This window comes from Podarcis liolepis, assembly GCF_965112155.1.
Source record: "Podarcis liolepis genome assembly, chromosome: 4".
Classification (NCBI taxonomy): Eukaryota; Metazoa; Chordata; class Lepidosauria; order Squamata; family Lacertidae; genus Podarcis; species Podarcis liolepis.
Window position 1 is genome coordinate 97,293,052 of NC_139558.1, and position 14,025 is coordinate 97,307,076.

The window sequence follows — 14,025 nt, forward strand, 5'->3', positions numbered from 1 at the left end:
GGCCAATCAAGTTGTGGATTCACTTCCACCTGGAGCTGGATTGGGTGGCTCCTGCAGACCAATCAGATTGCTGCATTGTTCTAGGACCAATCAGACTGCTGAATTTGGATCCTATTGTTCTAGGACCAATCAGACTGCTGCATTTTGGAACCTATTCAACTCAGTACATAACACAAAGTGAGGACGATGTAATGTTTCATCATTTTTATTTGTAATTGGCAGCAGTCGTTCCATCAGGCAGCAGCAGAGGGCGATGGGTCTACAGGTCGTCTCCATCTGCTCTGCTTGAAAGAGCCATTCCACCAGGCTATAGACTATATCTACATTGTTGGCACATCCATCGGTCTCAAGAGGTAATGGAGGGCGCCTCCTGTAGTCAGAACGCTGTGTTAGCAGCAGCAAAGTGGCCTCTCTGGGGCGCAAGCTGGGGCAGTGTGTCTGGAGGTCCCGGGATGCCCAGGAAACAAGACCCCACTGTCTTCCCAGAGATATTTGTAAGCTGCTCTGGGAGCCTTTTTTTCTGTCTGAAGAGTGGGATGAAAATGCTAATAATAATTTGAATCCTCAGTTTTTTTCTCTCTTCGCAATTTGGCTTCAATTTCTCTCTTCCAGATTACTTCTGCCACCTCTCTCTGCCTGAAAATGCAGTAAATTATTTATTTATTTATTTATATTTTTATTTATACACCGCCCATCTGGCTGGGTTTCCCCCCGCCACTCTGGTTGGACAGCATATTAAAAACACAATAAAACATCAAATATAAAAAACTTCCCTAAACAGGGCTGCCTTCAGATTTCTTCTAAAAGTCAGATACAGTGGTACCTCCGGTTACAGACGCTTCAGGTTACAGACTCCGCTAACCCAGAAACTGTACCTCGGGTTAAGAACTTTGCTTCAGGATGAGAACAGAAATCGTGCGGCGGTGGCGCAGCAGCAGCGGGAGGCCCCTTTAGCTAAAGTGGTGCTTCAGGTTAAGAACAGTTTCAGGTTAAGAACGGACTTCCAGAACGAATTAAGTCCTTAACCTGAGGTACCACTGTAGTTTATCTCTTTGACATCTGATGGGAGGGCGTTCCACAGGGTGGGCGCCACCACCTAAAAGCCCTCTGCCTGGTTCCCTGTAACTTGGCTTCTTGCAGGGAGGGAACCACCAGAAGGCCCTCGGAGTTGGACCTCAGTGTCCGGGCAGAACAATGCGGGTGGAGACTCTCCTTCAGGTATACTGGGCTGAGGCCGTTTAGGGCTTTCAAGGTCAGCACCAACACTTTGAATTGTGCTCTGAAATGTACTGGGAGCCAATGTAGGTCTTTCAGGACCGGTGTTATATGACCTCGGCGGCCGCTCCCAGTCACCAGTCTAGTTGCCACAATCCGGATTATCTGCAGGATTCTCTGTAGGGTCCAGAAAGTGGCAGGGCTTAGTGTCGGTAGTTAAGCCTACACTAGAGTAGGACCCTGGCAGAGACACATGCCCCACTGGCATGTTCCCTTCCTCCTGGTCTTTCGTTCGGGAGCTTCAAAAGCTTTCTTCTTCCCGAACATCCCAGCGACCAATGCCTACAGACACCAGCACACTTAAGGATCCACAGAGTTTGCGCAACTTGCGTGTGACAGACCGCAGGAACTCAGCATTTTGGCTAATCTACTTTATTTACATATAAACACACACCTAGCACTGCAACATGGCTCCCTCTCTCTCTAGCATCAGACAGCAAAGAGAAAAAGAACAAAGGACAATAGTCCCACTTCACAGAACACAGTAACGCAAACATCCTGTCTCCGTCACTTCCCACTCTGTGGAGTCAAAATATACACCGTCATGTGAAAGACAACAATCCCTTGACTGCAATCACGGGGCAGGAATTCTAACACTTAGATGGTGGAGATACCCTTCTTAAATTTTATTTGCGTGTTTGTTTGAAGATATCCCCCCCTCCACCAATTTGTTGGTGTTTAGTCGTTTAGTCGTGTCCGACTCTTTGTGACCCCATGGACCAGAACACACCAGGCACTCCTGTCTTCCACTGCCTCCCGCAGTTTGGTCAAACTCATGCTGGTAGCTTCGAGAACACTGTCTAACCATCTCGTCCTCTGTCGTCCCCTTATCCCTGTGCCCTCCATCTTTCCCAACATCAGGGTCTTTTCCAGGGAGTCTTCTCTTCTCATGAGGTGGCCAAAGGTATTGGAGCCTCAGCTTCAGGATCTGCCCTTCCAGTGAGCACTCAGGGCTGATTTCCTTAAGAATTGTTATTTTTGATCTTCTTGCAGTCCATGGGACTCTCAAGAGTCTCCTCCAGCACCAGAATTCAAAAGCATCAATTCTTTGGCGATCAGCCTTCTTTATGGTCCAGCTCTCACTTCCATACATCACTACTGGGAAAACCATAGCTTTAACTATACGGACCTTTGTTGGCAAAGTGATGTCTCTACTTTTTAAGATGCTGTCTAGGTTTGTCATTGCTTTTCTCCCAAGAAGCAGGCGTCTTTTAATTTCGTGAGTGCTGTCACCATCTGCAGTGATCATGGAGCCCAAGAAAGTAAAATCTCTCACTGCCTCCATTTTCCCCCCTTCTATTTGCCAGGAGGTGATGGGCCCAGTGGCCATGATCTTCGTTTTTTTTTGATGTTGAGCTTCAGACCATATTTTGCGCTCTCCTCTTTCACCCTCATTAAAAGGTTCTTTAATTCCTCCTCACTTTCTGCCATCAAGGTTGTGTCATCTGCATATCTGAGGTTGTTGATATTTCTTCCGGCAATCTTAATTCCGGTTTGGGATTCATCCAGCCCAGCCTTTTGCGTGATGAATTCTGCATATAAGTTAAATAAGCAGGGAGACAATATACAGCCTTGTCGTACTCCTTTCCCCTCCACCAATGCTGCCCTTCAATTAAAAAAAAACATAATAATCAGAGTGGTAGGTCAGACTGCCCCAAAATCACCCAGCGGGTTTCATGTCTGAGTAGCGATTTGAACCCTGGTCTCAATCCAAGTCATAGAAGAGCACCCTAACCACTACACCACACTGAATTTAGGACCCATTTTTCAGTGCTTCCCTTGCTTTCCTTCCTCTTGGCTCTGTACTACAGGCTGATGTTGCAAATGTGAAAAACAGGCTAGGAAGAGGAAACCGCTGTTACTCAGGAGGGCAAGTTTGGACTTGCTTGTGCTTCAGCTATCAATTGTAATCAAACTCCAGCAAAAACTGCTGAGCGGCAGGACCTAGGGGCCCACTCCCTCCCTTCTTTTTAAATAGACCTTATATGCAAGAACCACTTTTCATTTTCAAATCACATAACCAGCTGGAAAATTAGCCTTTCAGGAGTCCTTAAGCACCTGCTTCTGTTTAATGAGAATAACTGGCCCAGTCGTCCCTGCAGAAGCTATTAAAGCATCTCACAGCAATGTGGGCAAAAGGGGATTATTTCATTTCCTGTTCCCTTTCTTGCAACTCCTAAGTGCAGTCCATTTATTTAGCAAAGCTAAGCAGGGTCTGGTATGGTTTCAGGTTGGATGGGGGACCGTGTGCTGAGATTTCTGCATCTCAGAGGGTTGGACTACAGGTCCCTTCCAGCTCAATAATTATATAATTTTATATCCCACCTTTTTCCCAAATGGGGATTCAAGGCAGCTCCCAGTGTTTAAACCAGGCTTCCTGAACCATTTCCATCCAGATTTTTTTGGCCTACAACTCCCATGATCCCTAGATAGCAGGACTAGTGGTCAGGGATGATGGGAATTGTAGTCTCAAAACTTCTTGAGGGCTGAGGTTGAGGAAGCCTGCTTTAAAGCATCATAGGTAAAGGGTAAAGGAACCCCTGACCGTTAGGTCCAGTCGTGGCCGACTTTGGGGTTGCGGCGCTCATCTCGCATTACTGGCCAAGGGACCTGGCGTACAGCTTCCGGGTCATGTGCCCAGCATGACTAAGCCACTTCTGGCGAACCAGAGCAGCGCATGGAAACGCCATTTACCTTCCCGCCGGAGCGGTACCTATTTATCTACTTGCACTTTGATGTGCTTTTGAACTGCTGGGTTGGCAGGAGCTGAGACTGAGCAACGGGAGCTCACTCCGTCGCGGGGATTCGAACCGCCGACCTTCTGATTGGCAGTAATAATAATAAAAAACAAGCTAGTTTGAAACAATAATCAAAATGCATCAGAAGCATATTTAGAACCACCAGGCAAAAATGTTCCTTTTTAACCAGGCTTTTGGTTGATTTGATAGACATCCTATGCCCTTTTAAAATGTGTGGGGGGGTGTCGGGGGGTTATTGAGTTGTTTTTGATATTTTGATTTTATTCTGTGAACTGCCCTGAGACCTCTGGGTATAGGGCAGTATAATAATAATAATAATAATAATAATAATAATAATAATAATAATAGAATAAGCAATTAAAATGCAGTTTGCTCTAAACAGTAGCCCGTTGAGCATCATTGCTTGTACCGTAGTTTCCAAAGCCCTGTCTGAACAGGAAGGTCTTAGCCTGCTGGTGGAAGGATAACAAACAGGGAGCCAAGCTCACCTCTCTTGGGAGGGAATTCCAGAATTTTGGAGCAGCTACAGAAAAGGCTCCGCCTTGTGTCACCACCAGTCATGCTTCTGATGGTGATGGGACTGAGAGATGGTGCTCAGCCAAGGATCTCAGCACCCAGGCAAGTTCATATAGGGAGATACAAGCCCGGGCCAAAGCCAGTTATCTGCCTAAATGTTTCCCCTCAAATCAGTGAAACTTGCATCTGTATAATGTTAGGGCTGCACATCTGCACATAGAACCTGCATAACATAAATTTAGCAGCCTTTTCCCTGACCCCTTCCCCACTTGGAGCTTGGTATGTAAACTGCTTTGAGGTGGGTTTTAAAAAAATAACAATAAGCAAGTTTAAAAACCCGGCAGAGGGCCTTCTTGGTGGTGGTGCCCGCCCTGTGGAATGCCCTCCCATCAGGTGTCAAGGAAATAAACAACTATCTGACTTTTCGAAGACGTCTGAAGGAAGCCCTGTTTAGGGACGTTTTTAATGTTTGATGTTTTATCGTGTTTTCAATATTCTGTTGGGAGCCACGCAGAGTGGCTGGGGAAACCCAGTCAGATGGGAGGGGTATAAGTAATATATTATTATTATAAATTATATAAGTGGCATAGAAGTTTTATGAAACAAACACACAAACAACATTGGGATAACACGAAACCATTTGTGAGCTTTTCACTGCCACAGCCAGGATGCCGGTGTAAAAGGACTTTCAGTCTGCTCCTCTGAGACCCCTGTTATTTGTTTGATAAGATTTAGACACTGCTGGATTGTAAAAACAGCAACAACCTCAAAGTAAAAACAAACAACCCCCCCCCCATAAAACACACACAAAAAACCCATCTATTAAAACTTTAGCAAAAGCAATGTTAAGCTTTCAAAAAGAAAAGACTGAGAATAGATTGAAACTCCCATTGACTTTCTAAACATCTGGGTTGTTGCTGTTGTTTAGTCATTTAGTCGTGTCCAACTCTTCGTGACCCCCTGGACCAGAGCACGCCAGGCACTCCTGTCTTCCACTGCCTCCCGCAGTTTGGTCAGACTCATGCTGGTAGCTTCGAGAACACTGTCCAACCATCTTGTCCTCTGTCGTCCCCTTCTCCTTGTGCCCTCCATCTTTCCCAGCATCGGGGTCTTTTCCAGGGAGTCTTCTCTTCTCATGAGGTGGCCAAAGTATTAGAGTCTCAGCTTCAGGATCTGTCCTTCCAGTGAGCACTCAGGGCTGATTTCCTTCAGAATGGAGAGGTTTGATCTTCTTGCAGTCCATGGGACTCTCAAGAGTCTCCTCCAGCACCAGAATTCAAAAACATCTGGGTAGGCTTGTCTAAACAAAGATGGTTTTACCCGGCACTGAGAAGAGTACCGTAAAGGCCTATTCCTGATGTCAATAGGCAGGGATATAGGTGCTGCAAAGCTAAAAGATCAAGTTCTAAAAAATGGGTATGTGGTAGCAGTGGAAGGCATAGCATTTTGGGGATAAGGCGATCTCATAGGTAAACTGGTCACAAATTGTTTGGGGCTTTATGTACTAATAGCATGGGTAGGCCAACTAAGGCCCGGGGGCCGGATCTGGCCCAATCGCCTTCTAAATCCGGCCTGCGGACGGTCCGGGAATCAGCGTGTTTTTACCTGAGTAGAATGTCTCCTTTTATTTAAAATGCATCTCTGGGTTATTTGTGGGGCAAAGGAATTTGTTCTTCTCCCCCCCCCCCAATATAGTCTGGTCCCCCACAAGGTCTGAGGGGCAGTGGACCGGCCCCCTGCTGAAAAAGTTTGCTGACTCCTGACTAACAGTAATGCCTTGAACCTGGCTTAGTAGCAGATCAGCAACCAGTGGAGATCTCTGAGCACAGGTGTTACAGTCAAACCTCGGATCCTGAGGGCCTCCATTCTGGAATGTTTCGGCTCCAGAATGCCACAAACCCGGAAGTCAATGCTCTGGTTTTTAAACATTTTTTGGAAGCCAAACGTCTGACACGGCTTCCGTTTGAGTGCAGGAAGCTCCTGCAACCATTAGAAGCTGCACCTCGGTTGTCGAACATTTCAGAAGCTGAATGGGCTTCCTGAACGGATTATATTCGACAATAAGGTTTGAGTGTGTATGTTAACAAGCTGTGTCAGCAATTGCGCTGCAGCATTCTGCCCTAACTGCAGCTTCTGGGGGGAAACTCCCCATAGGGAGGAATATTCTTAAGTGTGCTATAAAAGTAAAGGACCTCTGACCATTAGGTCCAGTTGTGACCGACTCTGGGATTGCGGCGCTCATCTCGCTTTATTGGCCGAGGGAGCTGGCGTACAACTTCCGGGTCATGTGGCCAGCATGACTAAGCCGCTTCTGGCAAACCAGAGCAGCGCACGGAAATGCCATTTACCTTCCCGCCAGAGCGGTACCTATTTATCTACTTGCAGTTTGACGTGCTTTCGAATTGCAAGGTTGGCAGGAGCAGGGACCGAGCAACGGGAGCTCACCCCATCACGGGGATTCGAACCGCCGACCTTCTGATCAGCAAGTCCTAGACTCTGTGGTTTAACCCACAGCGCCACCCGCGTCCCTTTAAGTGTGCTATACTTCCTGCTAAACTCACTCTGAATCCATGTCCCCAACACCAGGGCCTTGATCTCTCTGGATTTGCATTGCCCTCCCAGCTCTGCAATAAAACCCGTATTGTACGAATCGAAATCCTCTTAACCCAAGTAAGAGAGGTTTAATATGCTCTTCCTGCAATTGCAGTCATGGCGGGCACCTCCAATTCGGAGCTGGGACGTGTTTTCACAGAGGAACGGCTGCTCACAAGCGCTGCCTCACTCGCTGATGAATGGAGTCGGGATTTAAGATGCTGCTTCGCATTTGGGGCTACTTTGAGACACTCAGGTTGGTGGCAGCCTCCCGAAGGAGAACAACTTTGAAACGAGAGCAGTTCTTTTCATTTGATAATTCGCTACCAAGAGCATTAGTTAGCCTGCTGTCTAAGCAGTTCCAATTAGGAATCCCAAGGGAGGAACTCTCCTTGCTGCTGAATGTGCCATTTTCTATAACCAACTTCAGGGCAACTGCCGGCGCCTCTTCTGGCAGTTGAGGACTGGTTATTTCATTCGTAAATGAATTTTCTTCAAGCTGTAAGAAAAACCAAGGGCTTCCACTGAGCCTGCTGTTGCGAAGTATCTCCCTCGAACTCTGTGCTGGCTGCGTTGTGGTGGTCAGTAATGTCTGTAACTACATTCAACTGAGCCGGTAAGTCGATTCCATGTGGTTTTCTTGTAGATGAATGAAATGTAGATTGAGGAAGCAGACCAACTGCAACTGACCAAATACAGCCTTGTTCTCCAAAGTCCTGATCTCCAAAACCTGACTGTGATAAAACTGATCCAAAATGGTCCATTAGAGCTCGTTTGATCAAACAGTCAAGAAACAGATGGATGGGAGAGGATAGCTACTCTTATTTTTGTGGGCATCGCGATGTGAAGTTGGAAACGGCTCTCCTCATCTTGAGCACCTGCTAGAAAGATGATCTGAAATAATATCTCCGTAAAACCCACAGAGCAACAGTTTCCCCATCCACACAGATAGCTGAAGATCTCTTTGAAAATAAGAGATGGTCGCGGAAAATGGTTTATTTCCATGACTAGCCCACCCCAATGGTAAGTTCCTGGGCCAATACCAATATCACTTTGCCTCATTCAGTTTCTAGAGCTTGGAGCAATGGGCTGAAATATAACAAATAGGATATTTTTGCTGAACATACGGAAGAACTTGCTGGTGGTGCGAGCTTATAAGAGCAGACTGCCTTTTAGTGGGGTGGATTTTTGAAGCAGAGGCTGAAAAACCTCAGGTCAAGGATGCTGTAGAAGAGGTGATAGATAGGGCAGACAGATAGTCAAAGCTGGGGAAATATATAGAAGAATTGTACACTGAAAATGTTGACTGTAAGAATAAAAGATTTTTTTTAATATAAATTAGTTTGGAGATGGTATTTAACACCAGTCAGATTAGATCAAATAAACAAGGAATATTCGGTGTTATATTGGAGGGGGTGCCAGGAAACAAGGAATTATGTTCACATGTGGTGGGGGTGTAAATATGTACAATTCTTTGGGCAAAGGGTGTTTAAGGAGATGACAGAAATCGCTGGGTTAAAGCTGACCGAAAGCCCAGAGGTAGCATTATTATCAATTTATGATCGGGTGGAAGGTTGACAGGCTATGAAGGACTCGCTCACAAATTTATTGACAGCTGCACGAATTACTATAGCTAGGAAGTGGAAGGGGAAACAGAATTGGCAGAAATGACTGGCAGAATCCGTGACCAGGGAGAAGAGTCGGTGGAAGAAGACTGGAAGAAATTTAAAGACTACTTGCAGAAATACTGTAAAATTAAGGAATGTTAAAATGATGTCGGATGGAAAATAAGTGGTATTGGTAAAAAGATTAGCAAGAATATGTAAATATGAATTGATAATGGTTATAAACACATGGTTATAATAGGTTAAGATACTGAGTAAAGATAAATGACAAAGGGTAAGGATTTGCTGAAAGGATTTTTAAACGGGAATACAAAAGGGGAGGTGCGAGGAGGTCAAAGAACTAAGGAAATGAGTTGAAAGGTTATTGAAAGATGGATTTAATTTTAAACTTTATTTTTTCTTTTTTTACTTAGCTATTACTTTTTCTTTTCTCTCTCTATATATTCCCTCTATGTGTGTTCTTTTTTTCTTCTTCTTCTTTCTTTTCTTAGTTGGTTAAGTTTTGTTTTAAATTTTTCCTATTTTGTAAACTTATGACTTTTGTAATCTTTACTTTGTAAATTTATGTTTTCGGTAAATTTATGTCTTGTTTAAAACCTCAATAAATATTTTATTTTAAAAAAAAGGAAGGTTGACAGGCTATGAAGGACTCGCTCACAAATTTATTGACAGCTGCACGAATTACTATAGCTAGGAAGTGGAAGGGGAAACAGAATATAAAATGGAAGAATGGTATGAAGAGGTGTGGGATATAGCTATTCATGATAAATTAACATGTGGTGTTAAGGTAAGACGGGGAATATGCAGGAGGAATGATTTGGAGGAGATATGGAAGGTGTTTGTAGAATCTGTACTGTTGAAACGGAAAGGGGTCAAACCATTGCAAGAGGTGTTGTAATTTTGGGAGCTTGGATAGTTACAATGGAATGCTCTCGGCAGTGGGGTCAGGTATTTATTCTTATTTATTTATGATGATTACTTTGCCAAGAAAACAGAAAAAAGAGGTGATGGTCCTTACCTCAGAGAATCTTTCTGTGGTGGTTCCCCATTTGCTGAACATTTCCCCCAGGGACGTCCTGCAGGCAAGACATATGCTCTGCCAATGAGCCACAGTCCTTTCTGCATCTCACCTGGAGAGAATCTACCCATTCCACTTGTGATGTGCGTCCTCAGTTGACGGACCAGGTAGCCCCAAACACCTTCACTTGCCACCCTCTCTGGCACCCTATCTGCATAACCTAGCAATTCTAAAATATACTGTCCATTCCGGGTCGCCCAGCCACTGCCACAGTGTCCTTTCACTTGGCAGATCAAGATGAGCAGGTGACAACAAATGTTGCAAGGTTTTCAGCTGGGGCAGTCAGAATAAGATCCTCTGTTTGACTACAGTGGTACCTCTGGTTACGTACTTAATTCGTTCTGGAGGTCCGTTCTTAACCTGAAACTGTTCTTCACCTGAAGCACCACTTTAGCTAATGGGGCCTCCTGCTGCTGCCGCACCACCGGAGCAAGATTTCTGTTCTCATCCTGAAGCAAAGTTCTTAACCCGAGGTACTATTTCTGGGTTAGTGGAGTCTGTAACCTGAAGCGTCTGTAACCCGAGGTACCATTGTATTGATTCAAAACCCTAAAATGTACAGTGGACGCTCGGGTTGTGAATGTGATCCATGCGTGATGCACGTTCGCAACCTGCAGTGTTCACAACCCGCATCTGCGCATCTGCACAGGTTGCGATTCGGTGCATGTGCGACCGCCGAAACCCGGAAGTAACCCCTCCCGGTACTTCCGGGTTTCAGTGGTCCATAACCCGAAAAAACGCAACCTGAATCGTCTGTGACTCAAGGCATGACTGTAGTTTATATAATTGACTTTTCATTTCTATTTTTTGTCTATTGTATTGTTGTATTATTGCTATGGCCAATGGCTGACACAAGAAGAAGAGAAGAGCTTGGATTTGATATCCCGCTTTCTCACGACCCGAAGGAGTCTCAAAGCCACTAACATTCTCCTTTCCCTTCCTCCCCACAACAAACACTCTGTGAGGTGAGTGGGGCTGAGAGACTTCAGAGAAGTGTGACTAGCCCTAGGTCACCCAGCAGCTGCATGTGGAGGAGCAGGGAAGCGAACCCGGTTCCCCAGATTACGAGTCTACCACTCTTAACCACTACACCACACTGGCTCCTAGATTCATAAATAAGGATTCATTCATTCATTCTTCACTTGCCACTAATCAGCCAGGAGACGATGGCCATTTTGCTGCAAAGTTCTAGCTGCTTCCTTCCAGACATCTTGAGGGGCGCAAGACTATGTACAATTCCACTGCCCTGCAAGGTTGCCATGGGGCTGTGGTGGGCGGCTCTTGGCTTGGCCCTGCTCCCTCTCCCAATATATTGCGCAGCCTTTAACGTCGGCCTGGTGGGACCTTGGACCTGCGACCCCTTCTTCTCCAAGGCTTTCCCCCAAGTTGCTGCGAAGCTTGCTATGGAGCGGATAAGGGTAGACCCTTCGGTTAACTCTCCCCATCAGCTGGACTGCATGTTATGCGAGGAAGGCTGCCAAACTTCTAAAGCCCTGGCTGGATTCATTGGCTATGAAAAGCGCCTGTCAGCTTTCATAGGTCCCCTGAACCCAGGTTACTGCGCCGCAGCCTCCCTGCTTGGCAGGAGCTGGAACAAAGCTGTGTTTTCCTGGGCCTGCGTCAGCGACGAATTGGACAGCCCAGGCCATCACCCTACTTTTGTAAGAACGTTGCCCTCTCCGCCAGGGATCCTTCTCTCCGTGTTGAAATATTTCAGCTGGGCTCATGTCGGCATTGTCTCTTCCCAAGAGGAGCTTTGGAGGGACACGGCTAACAAGTTGGCAACGGCGCTGAGGAACCGGGGGCTCCCGGTGGGTGTCGTCACCTCAATGGGGAGAGGAGATGGAGATGCTGAAGGAACTTGGGCCAAGATCCAAGCTGCCGGTGACATTAAAGGTAAGGAGGGTGAGAACGAGCTCTTGGCTCAGCGGGAATAGAGAAGGTTTCAGGGCACGTGCAGACTGTCACTGTTTTGGGTGGGATTCAACAACTGTTTTACTTGCAGAAGATATCTGAAGGCAACCCTGTTTTGGGAAGTTTTTAATGTTTGATGTTTTATCGTGTTTTAAATATTCTGTTGGGAGCTGCCAAGAGTGGCCGGGGAAACCCAGCCAGATGGATGCGGTATGTATGTATGTATGTATGTATGTATGTATGTATGTATGTATGAATGTATGTATGTAAAGGTAAAGGGACCCCTGACCATTAGGTCCAGTCGTGACCGACTCTGGGGTTGCGGAACTCATCTCGCTTTATTGGCGAGGGAGCCGGTGTTTGTCTGCAGACAGCTTCCGGGTCATGTGGCCAGCCTGACTAAGCCGCTTCTGGCGAACCAGAGCAGCGCACGGAAACGCCGTTTACCTTCCTGCCGGAGCGGTACCTATTTATCTATTTGCACTTTGACGTGCTTTCGAACTGCTAGGTTGGCAGGAGCAGGGACCAAGCAATGGGAGCTCACCCCGTCGTGGGGATTTTGAACCACCGACCTTCCGATCGGCAAGTCCTAGGCTCTGTGGTTTAACCCACAGCGCCACCCGCATCCCATATGTATGTATGTATGTATGTATGTATAAATAAATTATTACTGATGTAGAACAGAATGTCCCTATTTTTATCTGAGGAATGTTGGAGGGTATGTTAGATAGGCCTTTAATTTGACCCATTAAGGCTCTTCTGTTATGACAGAAATAATCCTGGGCTGCCTTATGTACCTTCTACAGCTCTTGTAAGGACCATGATGTTTTACATCCACTGTCAGGAGTCATTATACCTGGGCCTTTGGTTTGATTCAGCAGCCTGGCCATTCTGGTGTTCTTAAAATGACTCTTTGATTTCTGTGCCACAGTTATCATTTTGTGCATGCATTCGGCTCTCATCGGAGGAGAGGCTCAGGCTACCTTGCTTACGAAGGCCCAAGAAATGGGTCTGGCCGATGGCAGATACGTCTTCCTGCCGTACGACACGTTGTTCTACAGCCTCCCGTACCGAAACCACTCCTACTTCATTCTGGAAAACGACCGCTCCTTCCGGGAAGCCTACGACGCAGTGTTGACCATTACTTTGCAGTCCGGGGACAAAACGTTTTATGAGGCGTTTGAGGCAGCGAAACGAAGGGGTGAACTCCCTCTCGATCTGGAACCTGAGCAGGTCAGGACTGCATAGAGCAGAAGGCTTTCATTTTGCTCCAAATAATAATAATAATAATAATAATAATAATAATAATAATAATTTATTTATAAATAAATAAATAAATAAATTATTTAAATTTATAATTTATAAATTTATAAATAATTTATTTATTTATATTTATACCCATCCAGCTGGCTAGGTTTCCAGCAAAATATTGAATACAAATAATTCATCAAATATTAAAAGCGTCCCTAAACAAGGCTGCTTTCAGATGTCTTCTAAAAGTCAGATGGTTGTTTATTGCCTTGACATCTGCTGGGAGGGTGTTCCATAGGGCAGGCGCCACCACCAAGAAGGCCCTCTGCCTGGTTCCCTGCAATCTCACTTCTCGCAGGGAGGGAACCGCCTGAAGGTCCTCGGAGCTGGACCTCAGTGAACAATGGGGGTGGAGATGCTCCTTCAGGTCTACTGGGCCGAGGCTGTTTAGGGTTTTAAAGGTCAGCACCAACACTTTGAATTGTGCCTGGAAATGTAAATGTAAAGCTAAAGATCATTCCTGCACCTATCTTAATCAATCACGGTTGCCTTCTTCAGTAATCCACCTCCACATTATAACTGTAGATATGCATTTGGCGGAGAGGAAGGGAGGACCAAAACCCATGTGTCCTTGTCTGTGATCCACCTACTGTGGATCTTCCTGTCTTCTACCTCCACCAGACACAACGGACCACCAGAGAAGTGATTTGTAGAATGAATGGAAGGTCCCTTGCAAACCTGCTTTGGGTAACCTCGCAAGTGAGCTCAGCAAAAAACCTTGCACTCCATTCAGGAGATACATGAACATGAAATTTATTATGGTCAGAAAAGCAGCTTGAGAAACGCAATGGAACCACAATCCCAATAGCAAAACAAACATTTAAAACAATATACAGCAATGGCTTTTAAGTTTAAAAGTGTGATAGGTATATAAACACATAAAAACTTTAAAATAGACTGCCTTAGAGAAATGACCCAAAGTCACCCGTGGATCTAGTTTTGGGAATTTTCTTAA